The sequence below is a fragment of the Lissotriton vulgaris genome, chromosome 9, assembly GCF_964263255.1.
Source record: "Lissotriton vulgaris chromosome 9, aLisVul1.2, whole genome shotgun sequence".
Taxonomy (NCBI): Eukaryota; Metazoa; Chordata; class Amphibia; order Caudata; family Salamandridae; genus Lissotriton; species Lissotriton vulgaris.
In genome coordinates this window covers 471,477,727-471,499,994 of record NC_141697.1, presented here as the reverse complement: position 1 = coordinate 471,499,994, position 22,268 = coordinate 471,477,727, and positions in this window count along the sequence as shown.

The following is a 22,268-nucleotide window of genomic DNA, read 5'->3' as shown; positions in this document are numbered from 1 at the left end:
GCGGTAGTTGCCGCGTTACAGAATCGTAACCGGTCGACGCCAGGGTAAGCCTGTATTAAAATAAGGAATCGTTTCAGGGATTTAATTCCACAACTACCGTCCCGGAATGTTACTTCACAGGGCTGTACACTTACCGATGAATGCGGTCAAGACGATGTTCCCTGGCGTGCTGGTGTGCTGCAACCAGGAAGTAGAAAAAGGGGAGGGTGTGTTTGTGATTGGGCAGTGCTATTGAGAAGTTTGGGCATAGAAATAAACAAGGGGTGTATTTTGCCGTAGTCATCTTGAGTGATGTTATATGGTGACTAACATGCAAGGTGACAATTTTAAAATCATTTCCCGTATACTCGGAAAAGCAGAGTTTAAGCCATACAATTTTTACAGAGAACTTAGTTTTGCATAATTTAGGGCGCTCAGTTCAAAGGTACCAGGTTCAATTTAGATACTCAGATTAAAGCAGTCCACTCCTCTTGTAGGTTCAATATTGGTCTCCCTGGGGGGTTATCCATCCTTTTGTGGATCTTGGGTAATGTGTAGAGAACAGGAGTTCTTGGGTTAGCAACATTCAGGAAATTATACTCATGTTGACTTATAATACCATTCTCCTGAGCCTCCATGGTGATGGTTTTAATAAGGGTCTGAATCTCTTTGGTGGGGTTGCAAGGAAGCTTGCAGTAATGGTCAGTGTTAGATACCTGACGCAGAAGCTCTTTTTTGTAATTTCCAATATCCTGTAGGACTATCCCACCTCCCTTGTCTGCCGATTTGATAATCAAGTTGGCATTATTTCTAAGGGAATTGATTGCTGACTTTTCGTCCAAAGAAATGTTGTAAGGTACAAAGAGGTGAGATTTCTCCATATTAGAGACTTCTTTGAGAATGACCTTCTCAAAAGTTATAATTTCTTTTGGGATCATACTAGAAGTAGGGGAAAAGGTAGATGGAGGGCGGAATGGGGTTGTAACATCCCTTGGTTCAGATGGATTTAATTCAAAGTAAGCACGCAATCTCAACTTCCTGAAGAAACCCAGTAACTCTGATTGGAGATTCAAAAAATTTGGGTAGGTAGTCGGGACAAAAGATAAACCCTTATTTAAGATGGATAGTTCATGGGGGGTTAGAGTGTGGTTAGAGATATTAAAAATAGGGATTGTGTCTAAACTGGTGTTGTCTGTTACCACTGATAGAACTTCTGCCTGGTCTGGCGCTCCCCCGGAGGGTTGTGCCATCGTTTTTGTTGTTTGGTTCTTCCTCTCTTTTGGGGTTCTGGATTTCCCCTGGATAAAAAAGGAGTCTGGTTGCGTGTTGGTCCACTTCCTCCCTCGCCCGGATCAGAGCTGTCAGAAGAGTCTGCTGAAGAGTCAGTGAAACCAACGACAGTGTTTCTATTATTGAAACGTCCCCAGGGTCTAGGGGTTTGTTGGTGCTGATGAAAGTTACGATTTATATAAAAATCTTTCTGTAAATATGGGTATGTGCGTTCAAGAGTAAAAAGTTTAATGTCTTTTTTAACTTTATTAGATTTTTTGTTTTGCTCTATCCGATTGAATTCAGAAACTGTTTAGTCAATTTTTTCAAGTAAGGCCTTTGCATCAATGATTACCTTATCATCAGCTATTTGTCTTTCCAAGTCTTTGATCGTTTCTGTGAGTTTTTTAAGTTCCTCGCTCGCGGTTTCTATGCCTAGGACTAACCAATGCCTAGAGCAGGTAGTGCCTATACTGCTAAAGCCTGTTATATATTTCGGATTGTCTGTAAACACTCCTGGAATGTTTCTGACTTGTAGGCCAAGTGGGATTGTATTGGATTTTAGATATTGAGTGAGCATTAAAGTCATCAGCTCTAGTCTGACATATTTTTTCTTTTGTTTTTCTAGTTCATCAGAAAGATTAGTACTACCTGTAGTATTAATGTCTTCCTGGTCAGTGAACAATGAGGGTCCTGCACAAATTTTATTAATGTATTCAAGGGAATACAAGGGGGCTGTGTCAGACATCACAGTGATAGAGGGAAATTGTGAAAAGAATTGTGAGGAGCAGTAAAAACCGCTCGTGTACAGGTAGAGAAGCCTGCAACCACTTAGGAGAAGTGGGAAGGAGGACAGAACCCTTGCAATCAATCGATTGCGCACAATACTCTTTTTAACAACAAGGGACCCCAATACAGTCAGCCAGGGACCTTGGGGAGCAGTTTTTTGAAACAACAATGGTCCCGTGCATAAAACAATTACCAGTCAATAAATATAGACGAAATCAAATCTATATTTTGGAAAGACTTGTCCAGCCGGACAGGGGTCCTTCAGGTTGATTAGATAGATAGATTTGATTTCGTCTATATTTATTGACTGGTAATTGTTTTATGCACGGGACCATTGTTGTTTCAAAAAACTGCTCCCCAAGGTCCCTGGCTGACTGTATTGGGGTCCCTTGTTGTTAAAAAGAGTCAGTTACTGCTGTGGCTCTGGGTTAAAGCTGGGGATCTACTGAAGCAGTTGTTATTCCAAAACCGAATAGCTCCTTTTTAGAGCCACCTAGAACCAAACACTTTTGCCATCTACACACCTTATGTTAATCCTCTTTCAACACTTTCAAGGTACTGTTTGTTAATCACGCCTAACTCCTGGTGAATAGAACCCTTGTGTATCTGGTAATGGGGGCCCTAGTAACTCCAGGACTCAAAGCAGGTCTCAGCAGAGCAGTGTGCTTGTCTCTTCTCCTGTCTTGGATAGTCCAGCACCATGCTGTACAGTAATAACATGGTGACAGGTCTTTTGGCTGAAGTGTTCAAGCCTATGTCTATAGACCCACCACCACCAGCAACAGGTTGCTCCCAGAAGCTGGAACAAGATCACAGCTGACCAGCTCACCGCATCCCTGAGCCAGGAACCACCCACCAGCTCAGCGAACCCCAGCCAGGCCGCCAACAACGTCACGAAGTGAATCAGCAACTGCGCAGACGACCTCGCCCCTCTGAGGACCCCGCCTAGCAGACCCAGCAGCAAGAGAGCATCCTGGTTCACCGACGAACTCAAGAGCTCCAAGAAGAACTGCCGAGCCCTCGAGAAAGCATGGCGCAGAGACCCGACACCAGACAACATGACCACCCTCAAGCTCGCCACCCAAAAACACCACCAACTGATCCACGCCACCAAGAAAACTGCATTCAAGGTACGACTGGACAACAACGCACACAACAGCAAGGAACTCTTCAACATCGTCAAAGAGCTCTCCAACGCCGGAAACAACGACATTGCCCCATCTCAAGACCTCTGCAACTCCCTCGCCTCCTACTTCCACAACAAGATCGCAGACATACACAACAGCTTCAGCACACAACCGATGCACCCCACGACCGCACCAACGCCCCCCACCACCACCACCGTCCGCACCTGGACCCCGATCACCACCGAAGACACCATCCGTACGATGAACTCCATCCACTCCGGATCTCCAACCGACCCCTGCCCTCACCACGTCTTCAACAAGGCCGACGCTGTCATCGCACCCCATCTGCGGGACATCATCAACACCTCCTTTGACACCGCCACCTTCCCGGAGAGCTGGAAGCACGCCGAACTCAGCGCTCTACTGAAGAAACCATCAGTGGACCCCACCGAACTCAAAAACTACTGTCCCATCTCGCTCCTCCCGTTTCCGGCCAAAGTCATCGAGAAGACCGTCAACAAGCAGCTGGCCGCCTTCCTCGAGACGAACGGATCCCTCGACCTCTCGCAGTCTGGCTTCCGGGCCAACCACAGCACCGAGACCGCCCTCATCGCAGCCACTGACGACATCCGAGTCCTGCTCGACAACGGAGAAACAGCGGCCCTCATCCTCCTGGACCTCTCCGCGGCGTTCGACACTGTCTGCCACCGCACCCTAGTGCAGCGTCTAAGCAACGTCGGAATCCAGGAGAAGGCACTAGAATGGATCATCTCCTTCCTCGCCGGAAGGACACAGAGACTCCGCCTACCCCCGTTCAGCTCAGAAGCCACCGAAGTCATCTGCGGCGTTCCTCAAGGCTCCTCGCTCAGCCCCACACTCTTCAATGTCTTCATGAGCCCCCTTGCAGCCATCGCACGCCAACACAACCTCAACATCATCTCCTACGCCGACGACACCCAGCTGATCCTCTCCCTCACCAACGACCCCGCCACCGCCAGAGCCAACCTACACGAAGGGATGAAAGACGTAGCCGAGTGGATGACGAACAGCCGCCTGAAACTGAACTCAGACAAGACGGAAGTTCTCATCCTGGGCTCCTCACCCTCCGCCTGGGACGACTCCTGGTGGCCCCCCCGCCCTGGGCAGCGCACCCAAACCAACAGACCACGCACGCAACCTGGGCTTCATCTTGGACTCCTCCCTCTCCATGACCAGACAAGTCAACGCCGTCTCTTCGTCATGCTTCAACATCCTGCGCATCCTAAGTAAGATCTTCCGTTGGATCCCCACCGAGACCAGGAAGACAGTCACCCAGGCCCTCGTCACCAGCCGACTGGACTAAGGCAACACCCTCTACGCCGGAACCACCGCCAAGCTCCAGAAGAGACTCCAGCGGATCCAGAACGCTTCAGCAAGACTCATCCTCGACATCCCCCGACACAGCCACATCTCCGGACACCTGAGAGACCTGCACTGGCTCCCGGTCAACAAGAGAATCACCTTTCGCCTCCTCACCCACGCACACAAAGCCCTACACAACCAAGGCCCAAGATACCTCAACAGCCGCCTCAACTTCGACACTCCTACTCGTCAGCTTCGATCGACCAGCCACACCCTCGCCTCCGTCCCCCGCATCCGAAGAGCCACCACAGGAGGAAGGTCCTTCTCCTACCTGGCCGCCAAGATTTGGAACTCCCTCCCGACCCACCTCCGCCTGACCCAAGACCACCTCGCCTTCAGGAAGCAGCTCAAGACCTGGCTGTTCGAGCAGTAGCGGACCCCCCCCCCTCCCCAAGCGCCTTGAGACCCTCCGGGTGAGTAGTGCGCTATACAAATGTTTTTGATTGATTGATTGATTGAGAGGCCATGCACTAGTATGTGAGGCATCCCCATAGTCTACCAATCTCCTGGTGAGTGGATTTCACTATGGATCAGGTTTAGCCATCAGGGGTCATATTATCACCAGTGCCACATGGGTCAACAGGCATCTGTACACACATTTTGAGGTGTAGAAGACACTTACCTGAAATCAAGCTGCCCAATCTGTTTTTTCAGAGGGGTAGCATAATCATAAGGAGGCATTCCTACAAATGAGGATGCACTTTGCACTTGTGTCCATGCTGTATTACAAATGCAGGTGCAGACACCATCTGGAGGCACACTGACTGTGCACCATATAAAGGTCCCCCATAATCATTGCATTTTTTAGGGTGACCCATGGAAGGTGGTTCCATGGGCCCCCGGAGATATCTCCCAGAAAGAGGTGCAGCAGGGGCATAGCTTGGTCAGTATGACTGGGGAGGTGCATATCATGTTAATCATTATATGACAAGCAGCATTGGAGGAGTTTTAAGGGCCAGTGGAAAGGGAAAGGAGTTTGGATTTTGAGGGGTACTTAAAACAAAATATTTTGTCAAAATAAAAGCATGTTTTAAGACCTTTAAAACAGATCAGTGTGTGTGTGTGTTTTTTTGTCTGAGTGAATAAATATTTGAGTTGAAATCTGACAAACACCTTACCATACCCAAACAAAAGCTCCTTACCCAGCTATTTATTAAATAATACATTTATTGGGGGGGTGTAACACCCCAAACGCCCCCCTCCAAAGCTACGCCCCTGAGGTGTGGTAAATCATAGCAAACACCTGAAGGGGTAATCTCTACCCCCCTTTCATAAAGAGGTTGCTGTGACACCTGCACAGTGAAATACTGATCAGTTTCTCCCAACAGCTGGGCCTTCTTTCACTAATGCTGTGCCTCAATGGGTAGGCATGAGTTTGGGGCTGCGATGAAGGCAGCACATACATTGTTATAGGGCACACTGACTTGGTCTGCAGTACAGTGAATCCAGGTAAATGTGTGCCATGGCACAGACAAGGGCAGTGCATCTATCTATAATATGGGCTGACCAAGGCAAAATATTAGCCGGATAGCCCAAAAAGATGTTCTTTTGTAATAGCCCACTCAGTTAAAAAAACAAAGGTTTATTAGGTGTTTATTCATAACAAACATGAGACTCAATACTTCAGAGTGGCAATATCAAAGACACACGGTAATCAAAGATGTTACAGCAGAATTCCAAAGGCCAGCAGACAGATGATTTCCAGTGACAGCACATTATCAATTTGCACCCCCTCACCCCCATCAGCCAACCACTTCCCCCCACTTTAGGCCCATTGCAATGTAAGCATAAAAAAACAAGCAATATGAGTACTTCCCATTATATCAACCTAGGGCCAACGTCTATTAACTGTGTCAGAAGTAGTCCAGGTCAGCTCCTGTGGGTCCCTGTATAGCCCACTCAGTTGGCTTCATGTCTCTGTAAGAACCTTTGTGCGTTTCCTACATTTGTGCATTATTAACAGTGAGCAGAATGTACATTTGCTTTTAGCTTTACATATATACACTGATATAGTGCCAATTCAATTGAAACAATTTTGCTATGGCATGTAGAAGTGTGTTTTTCTGGTTTGTGTTAACAATGAAAAATTTGGCCCAAATACCATCTTGCTCAAAACGGATGTCCCTCCCTGTGCATTTCACTGTTCTTTATTTCTACAGCACACAGTCAAGCAGAGCTGTGATTTTAAATTAATCTAGCGTTAACCGAATAATGCTGCAGAGATTCTGGTCCCGATTATGATGTTGTAACGACAGTCAACAACGGACTGTTGGTGGCAGTCCATCCGACATCTGGTGCCGCGTTCGGAGGCAGCAGGCGGAGAGACCAACTGACACTTCCGACGGGCTCAAGGAGCCCATCTGACCGTTGGTCGGAACATAATACCCTACAATGGGACGGGCGGTGCTTACTCGGGCACCTCCGTAGGGATTACTATGGCCCTTTTTGACTGCCTGGGATTTTGAGGGCCTCTAGCAGGGTCTCTGCTATGGGCCCAGGGGCCACCTGTGGTGCCCCCCCCCCCCCGAACATCCATGCCCCGTGTGCCAGACACCATATGGTGCCTGGCACACGGGACATGGATCTTTGCAAGCATCCATTTTTCCATTGTGTCTTGTGCTGCTGACCTTTCTTTTGCCGCAGAACAAGCCGCAATGGAAAAAGTTATGATTCCCACCGCCTACACGGCGGTCTCATTATAATTAGGTTGGTTGGACCTAGTCTGTCCGGCACTGTTAAGAGCACCTCTGTGTGTACAGAGGAGGTGGCTTTGAATGATGCTGTTGTGTGTTGTGCAACTGTCTATATGTCAGTGAAACTTGCATTGCAGCTGCCCACATGTTCTCTTTGTGAGGGATGTTTGCCCTATAACTGCCCATGCTGCACAATTCCACACACATCCATTTTTATATAATAGAAGTTTTTTTTTTGCTTAGAAAAATTGCGAAACAGTACACTGGCGGTATCATCACATCATCAATAGAACTTCGAACACAGTTTACAGCAGAAAGCATGATTAGAATATTTCCTCAGTGGAGGATCCGTTTCACATTGTGCTGCCATAGTGGTGTACTCCCATGTGCTTGGCCCTCTTGAACATCTTCACTCCCAAGACCAACCTTAAGGTGAATTTTGGCTACTCAAGCAAGATTCTACCACTGCCTTTCCAGGATATTCACCACATTACCACTCCCTAATTGAACACACAGGATCCCAGAATTGGACGTTCCATTCATGATCAACAAAGGATCCATCCTAAACACCCAGTCTCCCATTTGTACCTTGGTCGCCAAACACCATCTTTCTAGTCAATTGCATGTAGTTCTTAGCACAAGCCTGCTTAGCTACAAAACACAGAGAGCTTGCTGCATCATCCTTCCTTTGGTTTTTTTTGTCAGCCAGAAAGAGGACAACTCTGATTCCACACGTTTCCCCATGCATTAACTCAAAACCTGATTTTCCCATGACCGAATATGGGCATTGTCCTATGAGACCACATACTTTTTTTGCTAATTACATTCATACCGTCCTCACCAGACATGCATTTCTATTAATCCAACACAAATTTTATTGGACCTTTCTACTCTCTCGTTTGCTTGTGAATGGCATAGTGGCATCTTAAGTGTTTCACACCACACTTTCTGAAATTATTTTTCATGTACAAGGAGTTTAAATGTACTCTATTTCTGTAAGTATCTTTTCAGGAAGTCCTCCTCTTTCACACACATCCTGATTAAATGTAATCATATTTTAGGTGGCAGATTTTGTGGTGGATACAGTTTCAGCCCACCTAGCTGAGTGATTAATCATAACAATTGTGCGTAGCAAACGTGTTGGCAATATTTGGAACAAGCGAATAAAGTAAGCTCTATTTCTTTGCCACAGTCTCTCGGGGCAGCAATGGGGTTCACTTCTGCAGTCTGAGTAACCACATATATATCACCAGTCCCGCAACATCACCATACAATGATGTGCACTAAAAGTTATTCCTCATTTTTGTCTCAGTAATATTCATTCTGAGACAGCTACAATGAGCTGCCTCAACAGATATCCCCTAAAGCACACTTGTGGAAATGTTTTTGTCTCCCTTGACCATCAAACCATTCTCAAAGGATAACTCATAAATGATCTTCCAGTAAGACTGAAGATCACCTGTCAATGCCTTTTCTCTGGGCCAATCTTCAGAGGCAAAGTTTATCACCTCTACTAGCACACTAATCTTACACAATTCCATGTGCCAAGCCTTCAAGTCAGTATAGACCACGAAATCAATAAAGCACTCTTCTACTTCATCTTAAATCTGACTTGCATCTTAATTTGTATCCACTGGAATCCTTGCTAAGCAAGCTGTTCTGTCATTTGTTCCACCAGCAATGTGTACCTATTTAAAATTGAATTCTAACAGCTTTGCCAATGGTCTAGCTAACTTTAGAGCAGAATTGTTTCAATTTTCTTCACTAAAAATATCGACTAGAGGGTGATAAGTCATGTGAATGGTCTGCCCCACAGATAAGATTTACATTTTCTATTTCCCAAACACTGCCAAGATAGTTTTTCTCAGTGACTATCTGCTTTCCACATCTCTCACTGCTCTAGCTGCAAAACCAATGGTTACCTCATTAACACCATCAACTCGAGTAAGCACAGCTAAGAGACCACATGCACTGGCATTAACTTTAACATGTGTTATAGCCTTAAGCATAAGGCTGCAACACTTGTGCACCCAACATTTCTTGATGGGGTCAAAATTTCCTTGGTAATTCTCTGACCATATACAATAATTTTCCTTTTTTTAAGTCAAAATCTATAACACTGTTAAATATTTTAGGAATGTGAAAGGATCAGACTCCCACCCTTCCACTCCGAACCCACAGAGATCAACTGTGGGGTACCCCAAGGATGATCTCTCAGCCCCACAGTCTTCAACATCTACATGGCCCCCCTCACCACCATCGTCAGACAGCATGGACTCAGCACAGTATCCTACCCCGACGACTCCCAGCTCATCCTCTGCCTCATGAAGAACCCCCAAGATACCAGACTCAGCTTCCAGGAAGGAATGAAAGACATCACAGCCTGGATGAGCAGCAGCTGCCTAAACCTCCATTCCGAGAAGACAAAGGTCCTTGTCCTCGGGCTCTCCCCCACTGCCTGGGACAACACCTGGTGGCCCTCCGCCCTCGGAAGCCCACTCACTCCTACGGACCACACCCGAAACCTCGGCATCATTCTCGACTCCTCCCTCACCATGACTCACCAGATCATCGTTGCCTCCACCTGCTTCAACTCCCTCCACAAGACCTTCCAATAGATCCCTCTGAAGCCATGAAGACCGTCACCCACGCACTCATAAATAGCAGACTAGACTACGGAAACACCCTTTATGCTGGAATCCACAAATCCCTGCTACACAAACTCCAAACCATACAGAACACCACGGCCAGACTCGTCCTCAGCACCCCAAGAGTTGAGCACATGACCCAACACCTGCGAGACCTCCACTTGCTCCCTGTCGAGAAGAGAGTAACCTTCAAGCTACTCACCCATGCCTACAAATCCCTCCACATTGGACCCAAATACCTCAAAAAAAGAGTTTCTGTCCACGTACCCAAAAGAAACCTCCATTCCGCCGACTTCGCCCTAGCAGAAACCCCATTCATCCTCAGAACCAGAGCAGGTAGAAAAGCCTTCTCCTACATCACAGCCAAGACCTGGAACGAGCTCCCAGTCAACATCAGATGCTCCCATGTGCTGCCAACTTTCAGGAAGAGCCTCAAGACCTGGCTTTTCGGCTAACCCGGAGCTATACCCTCTCTCCCTTCCTCCCCCAGTGCCTTGAGACCCTCACAGGTGAGTAGCGCGCTTTAAAATTCCCTGATTGATTGATTGAACGTAGCAGAGCTCCCAATGTCCTGAAAATTAACTCAGCTGGCCACTGTCCTTGGTATGTGGCACATTATTATTGCTATTGACGATGCATGGTTTGGTGTTTGACACTCCATGAGGTAAAACAGGACCCAGGTTTTCAGCATCTTTGGATTTGAAAATACATTTGTCCCACTTAAGGCCATTTTCTTCTAAGACTCCTGCAGGTCTTCTCATTGAACAGAAGTGTAATCTGGTAAATAGTCAAAATATTTAGACCTTCAGAGGCTTATTTACAAGCCTCTTGCCCCGCAGGTGCGTCACGTTTAACATGGGAAAAAGTGACGTACCGATGGCGCAAGGGGCTTGTAAATATGCCCTCAATCTCCAGATGATAATATACCTGTGTCATCTGTCTGGTCTAAGTCTTGTCCATAAATGATGCGTAGCTAGGCATTGAACAACTTAATCCAGAAGTGGCATTGGTTTTGGGTCCTCCAAGTACAAGAAAATGGGATGGATGAGTAACAGAATGCATGCTGGAAAAAGGTAAGAAGAAGACAACATCCATGAGTATATTAGAGGATTTGCAAGTGAAGTGCCTACTCACTTGTGCAAAATTACTTAAATGCCTGAAATTGCTGAAGAAGGTCTATCCTAGAATGTAGATCACAGAGACTGTGGTTGCAGTAGACTCCAATGTTTGTCCAAAACAAATTATAGAGCCTGCAAATCAGAGTTTACAGACTTACACACACAGATGAACTGGCTTCCAGCCTCCCTACTGTAAGTCTATAGAACATGCTTCAGACCACCAAACGGCAAGTAGATCTTTTTTTTTTTCTCCACAGTTTGGAGCTTTAATAGTACTCGCTTCTGACAACCACAAGTCATTAGTTGCACTATTCCTCCCACAGTTTGGAGACTGTATGGTGTAGCTAGATGTGGCTCAGAAACGAATGTCGGACAGTGGCCCTTCGATAACCTGGAGAAAGTGCAGGTTCATTCTGAACATGTAATCTAGGCTTGCAGGGGTAGGCGCATACTCGTCTTCAGAAAAATGCAAACAGCAACTAGCATGAGAACGAACACATAAAGAAGAGGTAGTAAATGACGATTGCGTGAAAGAGGTCAGGGGCGGCTCTAGGCTCATGGCTGCCCTGGGCAGGGAGCGGGCCCCGGAAGAAGGGGTCCGGGCAGGGCTGAGCGCGGAGGCCAGTAAAGAGGGGGGGTCAGAGTTTTTGGAAGTGGAAAAGAGCCGGAGGCCGCCAAATCCCTGACCGGGGCCGCCACGCAAATATGTATCCATCCTCAGGATTATTATATTTAGGATATATATTGACGTGGTGGCCCCTGGGGTTTGGTGTCCCTGTGTAGGTGCACAGCATGCACATGCCTAAGGACGCCCCTGAAGAGGTAAGTAAGAAACAAAAGAATGGTTTTGTGGAGAACCCTATCGGCTGTTGAGAGCTGTGGTGTGGGCCAACAGGACAAAAACAGCGAACACAAGTAGCAAGATCTATAGAAAATTGGTATCTGAATGTGCTCCTCACAAGTCCTCACAAAGTCTCCCTTAGAATGTGTTGCTAAATATGCAAGGTTGGAGGAAGACACAGTGTATAGGAAACCACATTTTTTAAATCTCTCTTAAAAAAGCGGTGGGACCAAGCTCAACTGTCACAGAGACCTCAACTCCCAGAATATACAAAATAAGTTAATTATGGAATTCCAATAGATAATCATAGCGAGATAACATTAGCCTAGTACAATGCCATTGCTATGAATACTTATTTACTTAACAAAAGGCAAAACCACTGGCTTTGTCATTGCTACTTTATACATGTCAAACTGATGAGTTTCTCTTATAGAAGGGGAATCGATTCCATACTATTCATATTGACACAATATCTACTCGGGCCCTAGTAGGCAGCACATAGAAACAGACTTGACGATGAGGTTATTGTTTACCTTGTGGTCCTGTGTTCCCATCGGCCCCTTGGGAGCTAAGTCTGCTTTCAGTCAGTACACTTTTGGGGAAAAGAAATGCCATTCCACTTTTCCCTTCGTTAATGAACAGCAAGAACAAAGCCACTGAATTGATCTTAGTAAAATTAATTTGTTTACAAATGTAGTTATTAATAAATATAGCGAAGATTATTTTCAGTGTCTTATTTCAACCTATTTTGCAAACGTGAAACTAGATTTACATGCGAGTCAGCTTCTGAGAGGGGACTTCTGTTTTCAAAATATGTTTATTACAACTGAACATGCAAATAGATCTTGGCTGTCACGCTGTGTTTTTCCTCTAGGTGATAATATCCATCTTTGATGCCTACCTATAATTGAATTGTGACTCTGCGGAGAATTATCATATCTAGAAAAACATATTTTTCCCACCAGCAGCTGTTTCATTCTGCTGCACTTGGAAATTTCACCGAGGCAGAGATACAAAATAAGATGTGGAAATCTGCAGGATAAGAATAGCTTGACAATAATGCAGGCAAATATAGCAGATGCAAATTTTGCTTCGCTCCTATGGTCCCAGGTTTCAAATTGATTTTCATTGAAGTCCATTTAGTTCCCTGATGCTGCAATAAATTGCTATAATCTGCATCACTGTGCATTATCCCCGCAGTACAGATGAATGCGCTCGGAGCACCAGTGCCCTTCTCGAAAAGCATCGTCATGGTATTTTCTCCTGCAGAGCCAGCCGCTTCAATGACAGAAAAAGAGTCTTAAAAAAGATGCCTATGGAGCAAATGTATTTAAACTTCACCTGCCCGCTTTGACATTAAAGGTTTGCTCTGCAGACTTGTCGTGCCCTTTAAGTAGATGTCATGAATATATATGTGTTAGTTAACGAATCTCCAAGAAACTTTGCAGACCTATTCTTCCCTCTACATTGGTGGATGATGCAAAGTTTCGCGGTTAAGGGGGTGAAAGATAAAAGGGAGGTCCCAAAATGTGTTTTTCCTCAAATACATTTTTCATAGACTTTTGTAACTCGTGTAGCGGGAAAAAGACTGAACGGATTTACGTGAAATATTTAAGGGATTAGACGTTATGTTGCACATCTGATCCTTTTTGGTACTACAGGTAAGTATGGTAAGCTTTTTTTAAGTTGTAAGGCATTTTAACTTAATGATTCTATGCCCAAAGTGTATTTTTCCAAAATGTTGCTGTATTTTGCTGAAGGACCACGCCCCATAGCGATGACCAGTCATAGTGTGGTTGGCTAATGGCTGCCTTTGCAAATGTTATATGTCAAAACAAAAAGGCAACCCAATAGTCCCTTGCAAACTTGGATATACACTATGTTGAAAGGTAAAGGGCAAACAAGGGAATCAGTTGTAAAGAGGGAATATTTTAAAGTGCTTCAATTAAATTATCTGTCCCAATAGTGACAGCAGAGAATAAATCAGAATATAACCTTGTAGGTAATTCGTAAAAGAACAAATCTTAAGAACAAGGCAAACACTGATTTTAAATTTGGAACAAATCCGTTATATTCAATATGCATAACTTAGAGGTACAAAACATGAAATTTCACATCAAAATTAACCTTGCAAAACAAAATCAAACTTAAGAGGTTCAGTCCGACTGATATCAATATACCAAAAAAAAGAAATCCACTCAATGGTAAAAATCCAATAGTTCCATATCGAAGGAGTTGGACTTTGCATCGACGTTTTGTTCATAGTCTGCGAGCCAATCACATACTGCCCTATCATGCGCATGTACCACAATATACTGCGAACTTACCACAGCACAATTTAAAACTAAGTATGATCTGCATAACCTGTATTATGTGGTTGATGTCTGTAAAATTCAAATGTTAACATGGCGATTTTGTAATCCAGTCAAATCCTACACAGCCTCCTCCTCTCCCCCTCTCTGTATCCTTACTCCAAGAACTCTGATCCGTTCTGTCTGTATATTTATTTATTTTACCACTGTACTTCTGTGCATATGTACTGTTTATCCTGTTTTTCAGAAAATTCAATAAAAAAAGATTTGAATAAAAAATTATAACTTTAAAACTACTTGCACTATTCTCACATACACTACCAAAAATGTTCTTTTACACCAAATAATATATTTTTCTGCCACATCTCATTTATATTGGTTAACACACTTTCATGCAACTTTTTTTTTTCAGTTACCGCACTCCACTGTACGTTATTACACTTTATGCCACTCCACTCTAAGCTAATCCACTGTATGCCACTCCACTCTACACCACTCAAGGTCAAGACAAGTACATCTTTATTCACCGCATTTCTGAAGCATAACATATTAAGAATTAACCCAATAAAAACATACAGAATACATAAGTCCATTGTAAAATGGCTATACATCTATACAGAATACAAAGAAATCACGATATTGCACATTTCTATAATTTTAGTATTTGCCATATAAAAAGAGGCAACCGAGCAGCATATCAAAAGGGCTATGTAGTTGTTCTCAATATAATAAGGCTGGTTTACATTGGAAAAATGTAAAATATGTGAGAATTGGCAATAATAACTTTCTTCTGGGCATTTGATAAAAGGAGCATAAGAACTGGATATATAAGGTCGACTGGACAGACCTCCGATCACAAGGACATGGGACTCAGATCTAAAAAAAAAGTGCAACATATAGCAGGGAGCCCAACCACCAGGGGTAGGAGATTAAAATAACACCTAGTAGGGACAAATCACTGCTGTCTACTAAAGGTAAAGGAAAGATACTGTTGAAGGCCTTCATATGTGTGAACCAAGTTGTATGAGCACACCTTGGATTCTTGATTGTCTGAATGATCTCTGCACAATGAGGCCTTATCATAAAACTGTTGCTTTAAAGACTCAGGAGTGGCAAATAAATCCGGATGACCAAGGCTGTTTTCACTTGTGCAAACCACAGAATATGTAGGGTAGATTGGAGTCTGAGGCAATCCTTTATAACTAATTTGTTAAGTCTGATCTCCTCCCTTACCCAGATGGAATACCACAATAACAGGGGGGGAAATGTTATTTTATCCTCTATATAAGGGATGCCCAATTCGGCATGGCAGATGGCATTGACGCCACTTTGTGTGACCGCCAGTAGGTTTTTCAAAAAAATGTTTTCTACTTGTAGGACCTTTACATTAATCATGCCCCTGATTCCTGCCCCATAGGTGGCAGTTGCCACAAATTTACTGGAATAAATCACAGATATTTCGGTCAGTGGTTTTTAACCTAACATTTTGCAGAATTATTGCAAGCTGTAAATAGATTTGTCAAAGATGTCTTTCCTGTTTATTAACTTTGGCTTTCAGTTTTGTCATCAAATAGGATTCTAAATAAGAAAAGTATGTGGTCACTGATACCTTGGTGTTATTGATAGAATGGGAGTTTTTTTTTTTAGCCGGTCTTGCCCCGTAGATCATTGTGGATGTTACTCTGATTTGTTTTCAAATCTAACTCCTTCATTAAAGTAATATAATCATCACACTCAACACCACACCACTGTACAATATTACACTCTATGACACTCCATTTTATGCTAATACTCTGTATCCCCTTCCACTCTGCACTTCTCCACTTTTTTCACGTCCACTCAAACACTACACTCTACGCTATTAGACTCTATGCCACTCCATTTACGCCACTTAAGTGTACAACACTGCAATATACACTATTCCTCTGTACACCACTGCACTTTACGACACTCCAGTGTATCACACTCCACTATACAACAATCCACTGCACAACAATCCACTGCACACTATTACACTATGCACCACTACACACTACCCCACTATACTGTACCCTGCTCCACTCTACAACACTCCACTCAATAGTATTCCAATCTACAAGACTCCACACTATGCCACTACACTGTATGCCACCCCAAGCCACCCCAGTTTAAACTATTCCACTCTACACCACTACACTGTACCCTACTCCATTCTACGTCACTCTGATCTACGTTACTGTATTTATGCCACTCCACGCTATAACATTGTACACATCTCGACTCTGCGCACTCCACTCTACCCCACTCCAGTGTATGCTATTCAACTGTATGCCACTCTAGGACACAACACAACACGCCACTCCACTCAATGGTAGTCCACTGTACGCCATTTCTCTCCACTCTAACACACTCCAGTGTAAGCCACTGCAGTGTAAACCACTCTACTGTATGCTATTCCACTGTATGGCACTCAACTCTACAATACTCCAGTCTACGTCACTCCACTGTACCCTACTGCTGTACACATCAATACACTTTACACTTTTCCACTGTACCACACTCCACTCTGATATTCTACTCCATGCCACTCCACTGAACCTCACTCAACTCTATGGCACTCCCCTCTACTCCCTTCTACACCATTCCCTCTACACCACTCCCTTCTACACCCCTCTACTCTATGCCCCTCTAGTCTATGCCATTGCACTATATGCCGCTCCACTATACGTAAATCCACTCTACCCTATTACACTCAACCCTGTTCCACTGTACAACTCTGTTCTTTTACACTCTACTGTACGCTTTCCAATACATGCTACTCCACTCAGTCACTACACAGTTGCAAGTAACAGTCAACATTATTCCACTCTATACCACTCCCCTGTACACTACTCCACTGTATGCCACCACAGTCTACCCACTAACTATACCCTGCTCCACTCTATAACAATCCTTTCTGCTGTATCCTATTCTACAACATTCCACTCTATGCCACTCCACTTCACGCCATTCCAGTCTATGCTATTTTACTGTGCGTACTACACTGTACCTCACTCCACTCTACCACTCTACATCACTCTACTCTGCGCTACTCCACTATACAACACTCCACTCTACATTATTCTACTCTAAGCATTCCACTCTATGCAACTCCAAACTACCCCACCCCATTTTTTTTTACTATTCTACTGTATGTCACTCCAGTGTACCCCACTCCACTATATACTATTCCTTTGTGAGCCTCCACACTGTACCTCCCTCCACTCGACTCTATAACACTGTAAGCCACCCCACTGTATGACAATTCACTTTGTGCAACTCTAAGCTATTCCACTGTATGCCACACCATTCTAACACACTCTGACCTCCCCCCAAAAAAGTCTACATCCTTCACTCTTCTATCCCTCCACTATCCTATCCCTCCACTATCCTTATCAATCTAAATAACAGACTACGGTGTCCACTTCTCAAATCTCATATTTCACTATACTGATTCCTCACTAATCCTTTTTGGGTTCCAGAGCAGCGTGCTACGTGCCGAAAAAAGCTCTTCAATATCTCATCAGGGGTAGCAAGCACTATATAAATGCAAACCTTTTTTCCCTCTTCTATCCCTCCACTACCCGTCTATATCCAAATAACTTATGAACCACTCAAATTTCTAAAATATTTCACTATACTAATTCACCGCTAATCCTTTATGGGTTCCGGAGTAACGTGCTACTCGCTAAAAAGTGCTTCAGCACCCCATCGGAGGTAACAAGCACTAATAAATGCATACCTTTTCCCTATCTTTCCCTCCACTATCCTTCTCAATCCAAATAACTGACTAATATCCACCACTCAAATTACTTTCATATTTCACTATACTAATTCACCACTAATACTTTATGGGTTCAGGAGTAGCGTGCTACTCACCGAAAAAAGCACTTCAACACCCTATCAGGAGTAACAAGCGCTATATAAATGCAAAGCTTTTTCCCTCTTCTATCCTTCTGAATCCAAATAACTGACTAACCAATCCATCACTCAAATTACTTTCATATTTCACTACACTAATTCAACACTAATCCTTAATGGGTTGGGGGGGAGGAGCTAGCCAACAAGCAAGATGGCCGCTGCTTAAGCGAGCCCCTCGCCTAAGCCCTGCATAATCCTTCCAAAAACATCCTTTCCTCATCTATACCGGCCCCGAAACACAGTTAGAGCTTTTGGGGGCATCGGAGCATACCGCGACCGATAACCGGCGGATAGACGCAGCCGCAGCAGACAGTGACATCGGCCTGAGGACACGGGCCTGGGGACGCTGTTGCGGGGCTGGAGCCTCGGTCTCGAGTAGGGAGCGAACCCGGGACGCAGGTCACGCACCGCGGCCACGCTACCGGGGGAGTGCCGCCCTGTTCCGGTGGGGTCCGTGAATGCTGTCCAGGCACGCAGAAGGACCCAAGATGGGGTGTTGCGGCCCCCCACGCATGAAATGGGAGTGCGGGGAGCCAAACGGAGGGACAGCCACACTGGATGGGCGCATGTGACGCAGAGGCCGATATAGCATGTTCATTGCGCCCGGCCGTGGTAAGCAGTGGACACAGTGCCCCCCACCCCTGTTGGGCACCGCCTGGGAGGCACAATCATAACGACCCAGTAGCAAGCTGTGGGGACGGATAGATCGGATCCCCTGGGTCTTGGGGACAAACACTGGGAGGTGTACATACTGATCCAGCTGAAGAAGCGCCCTCATACATACAGAGCTGAGACGCGGTGACCAGCAGAAGGTACCCAGAGGCATACTGGACCTTTTTTCACTCGATCTTGTCCAGGTGGTGAGGTGGTGGTTGGCCACGGGAGAGGGCGAATTAGACAGACCCCTATTTGGCTTACGAGTGAGGCAATGCCCCAGGGCTACATCACTATCAACTCTCCAGCCTACCAAGCACAGCAGCTAAACGGACACTGAGCGGCCGCGATGAATCTGCGATCTGGTACAAGTACGTGTGAGTGAGGAGAAAGACCCGACGGGCTATCTGGTGGCTGGAGTGTGATGGGTTGGGGCGAGGGCCGTGGGCCCACAGAGGAGTGCCACTCCCACAGGTTGATACGGCGCGCCCGGTGAACTAGCGGAGAGCCCTGGAAGTGCAGAGATATCGACCCCGGAGTGCATGCTGACCCCCCCCAGTGCCTTTCTTAAGAAATTTTTATCTACACAGGTCTGTATATGGTATAATTGCTACATCATGGGGAAGCCGGAACGTAACCAACCGAAGTTGACCTTCGACCAGACAAAGAAACAACAGGACAGCACCGCGGAGACACAGACCCCATCACCGCCCGCGACGTCGGAGGTAGGTGGGATTACAAATGACGCCATACAATCAATGTTCCAAACTATACAGTCTTCCCTCACGAACATAGATGGCAAGATTGATTCCCTAACTTACAGGGTGGATAGAATGTCAGAGCACCTAGATGAACACACAGAGCGCATAGATATGGCGGAACGTCGGATCTCGGAGGCTGAAGACTCCCAGGCGCAAATGGATAGGAAACAAGCGAAACTTGAGAAGCAGTTGGCGGTGGTGGCGTCAAAAGCAGAAGATTTGGAAGCCAGGTCCAGAAGATGCAATCTCTGCCTAATGGGTGTATCTGAAACTACGAACACAGACCCGATGGAACACTACATAGAAAAATTGCTGATCTCCATGCTAGGCTGAGACACCTTTTCAGAAGTGTTTATTGTCGAACGGGCTCACAGGTCGCTGGCTCCGAAGCCGCCTACTGGATCCAGGCCGAGGCCAATCATAGCCAAGCTGCTGAATTACAGAGACCGTGATGCAGCTCTACGGAAGGCCAGAGAACTTGGAAAGCTTACCCACGAAGGGATGGATATTTCTCTATACCCGGACTTCACCTCAGTGGTACAGGAAGCCCAGAAGAAATTCTTGGAGGCAAAGCAAAAGTTGTGTGAGCTTAACATTCCCTATGCAATGCTTTATCCGGCACGACTTAAAGTTACTGTGGAGGGCAAAACCCGGATCTTTAATGACGCAGCAGAGATGCAGAAATTCCTGCAGCAAAAAGGGAAACCAGGCGTGCGGAGAAGATCCGCCACGAAGCGAACTGGGAGAACAGCCAACACGATTTGATGTGGAATAGCTTTGATCTACGATTGCACAGGGTCCGCTGGAAGGCTGAGGACACGGGAGAGATCCTGAGACTTAGTAGACACTGGACACTGGTGCTATCAATATATGTATGCAGCTGAAGTCGCCTCCAGATAAGTGGACAATAGTTACACATTTTTTGGGGACGAATTGTACCTGCTGTTCTGATACGGCCAATTGTAGGGATGTACTGTGGTTAAATTGTTGCTACCCAACAGCCTTATATATAGGGCGAGATATTGCTATGTAAGGGTGTGATGAAGATATACAGTGATGGGCTTAGACTCATGTAACCTAGGTTACAGGTAATGGGTGGGCAGCTCTGACCCCCACGCGTGCACCGCATAATTTACTGAGCTGTTTTTTCGCTATTCTTTTTGATTTAATAAGTGGGGGGGTAAGAGGGCTAATGTTGTTAGAGATGTCTCCGCCAGATTATGGAAGGTGGAGTGGGGGCTGGGGGGGGTGGTAATGGGATTACAGAAAATTCTGATCGGCAGATTGATGGTTGCAATACATGAGCTTAACATGTTCCAAGGACACGTTTGTGAGGTGTTGCGGCAGGGCAACACAGGGGCGATTCATGCTACCACTACTCAATATGGGTGAGGCTTTCACAGATAGTAGACCGCGGTCTCTTCTTTCCTGGAATGTAAGGGGCCTACATAACCCACAGAAGATACATAAGGTGGTGACATATTTAGACAGACACAAATCAATGTGGCCTGCCTGCAGGAAACACATCTCACTGATAGCCGAGAGCAGCATATAGGAAATAGATGGGCCTCTTTTCGATTAGCGTCCTCCTACTCGTCATATGCCAGGGGAGTCCTAATGTGGTTAAAACGCTCTGTACCATTCACACACATTAAATCTGTACGAGACGACCAAGGTCGCTATGTAATACTTCAAGGGAACTACGGGGGCACAGTCCTAACCATAGTGAATGTCTATGGACCAAATACGGATGACCCTTCATTTTATGCCAAAATCTGGTCGACTCTGAGGGACATGCAGCCTGACACCGTGATTTGGGGGGGAGACTTCAATACATGCCTAGACCCTGTGATAGATTGATCATCTGGCATAGACCGCTATGGCAAGCGTGCAGCCAAGGTCCTTCGAGACGGGATGTCTGACTGGAACTTGGTAGACATTTGGAGGCAGCGGAACCCAGTTAAACGGGAGGGTACATGTTTTTCTGCCACATACCTCACATGCTCCAGACTGGACTACTGGTTAGTCACACAAGACATTTGCACATGGGCTGTCGAAGTGTCACACATGCCCAAGACAGTGGAGAGGTGTGGCTCACTGGTTAGAGGCAGCAGACCCGAGTGCAGAGAACGGCCCGGGACCAGGGTTTGATTCCCGACGCGGCAGGGTCTTGGACCAGGATCAGCGGACTGATAATTCTCGCATCGGTGCCTACTCCGACCAGGGAGCACACTCGGCAACTCTAGGCATTAGCTTGCCTCATCTCCACAACGGCCCCACACAAACGCCGGGGATGCCTGGTTTCACCTTGGAGACCCCCAGGAGGGACTATCTCACAGGGAAAGCCAGGACGGGTTCCCCAGCGGTCTATAGCGCTACGAGGCCTCCGGGTAGCAGTGCGCTTTACAAGACACAACAATTTACAATTATCGGATCACGCACCGGTCTTGCTTAAATTACATATTCCAACACATACTCCACGACAATTCACATGGCGATAACAACCTACAGCACTAAAAGACCAGGTATTCAGAGAGGACCTGCGTCAAGCAATCGTGAGCTTTTTTGGACATAACACTGGCTCAGTTCAGAGCACACGTACCCTATGGGAAGCCTTTAAAGTTACGGTACGCGGACACTGCATTGGGGCACAGGCGGGTATACTGTGCGATATACAGCGCCAATTGGAGAACACTGAGAAGGTTATAATGTCCCTAGCACGTAGTTATGAGTTACA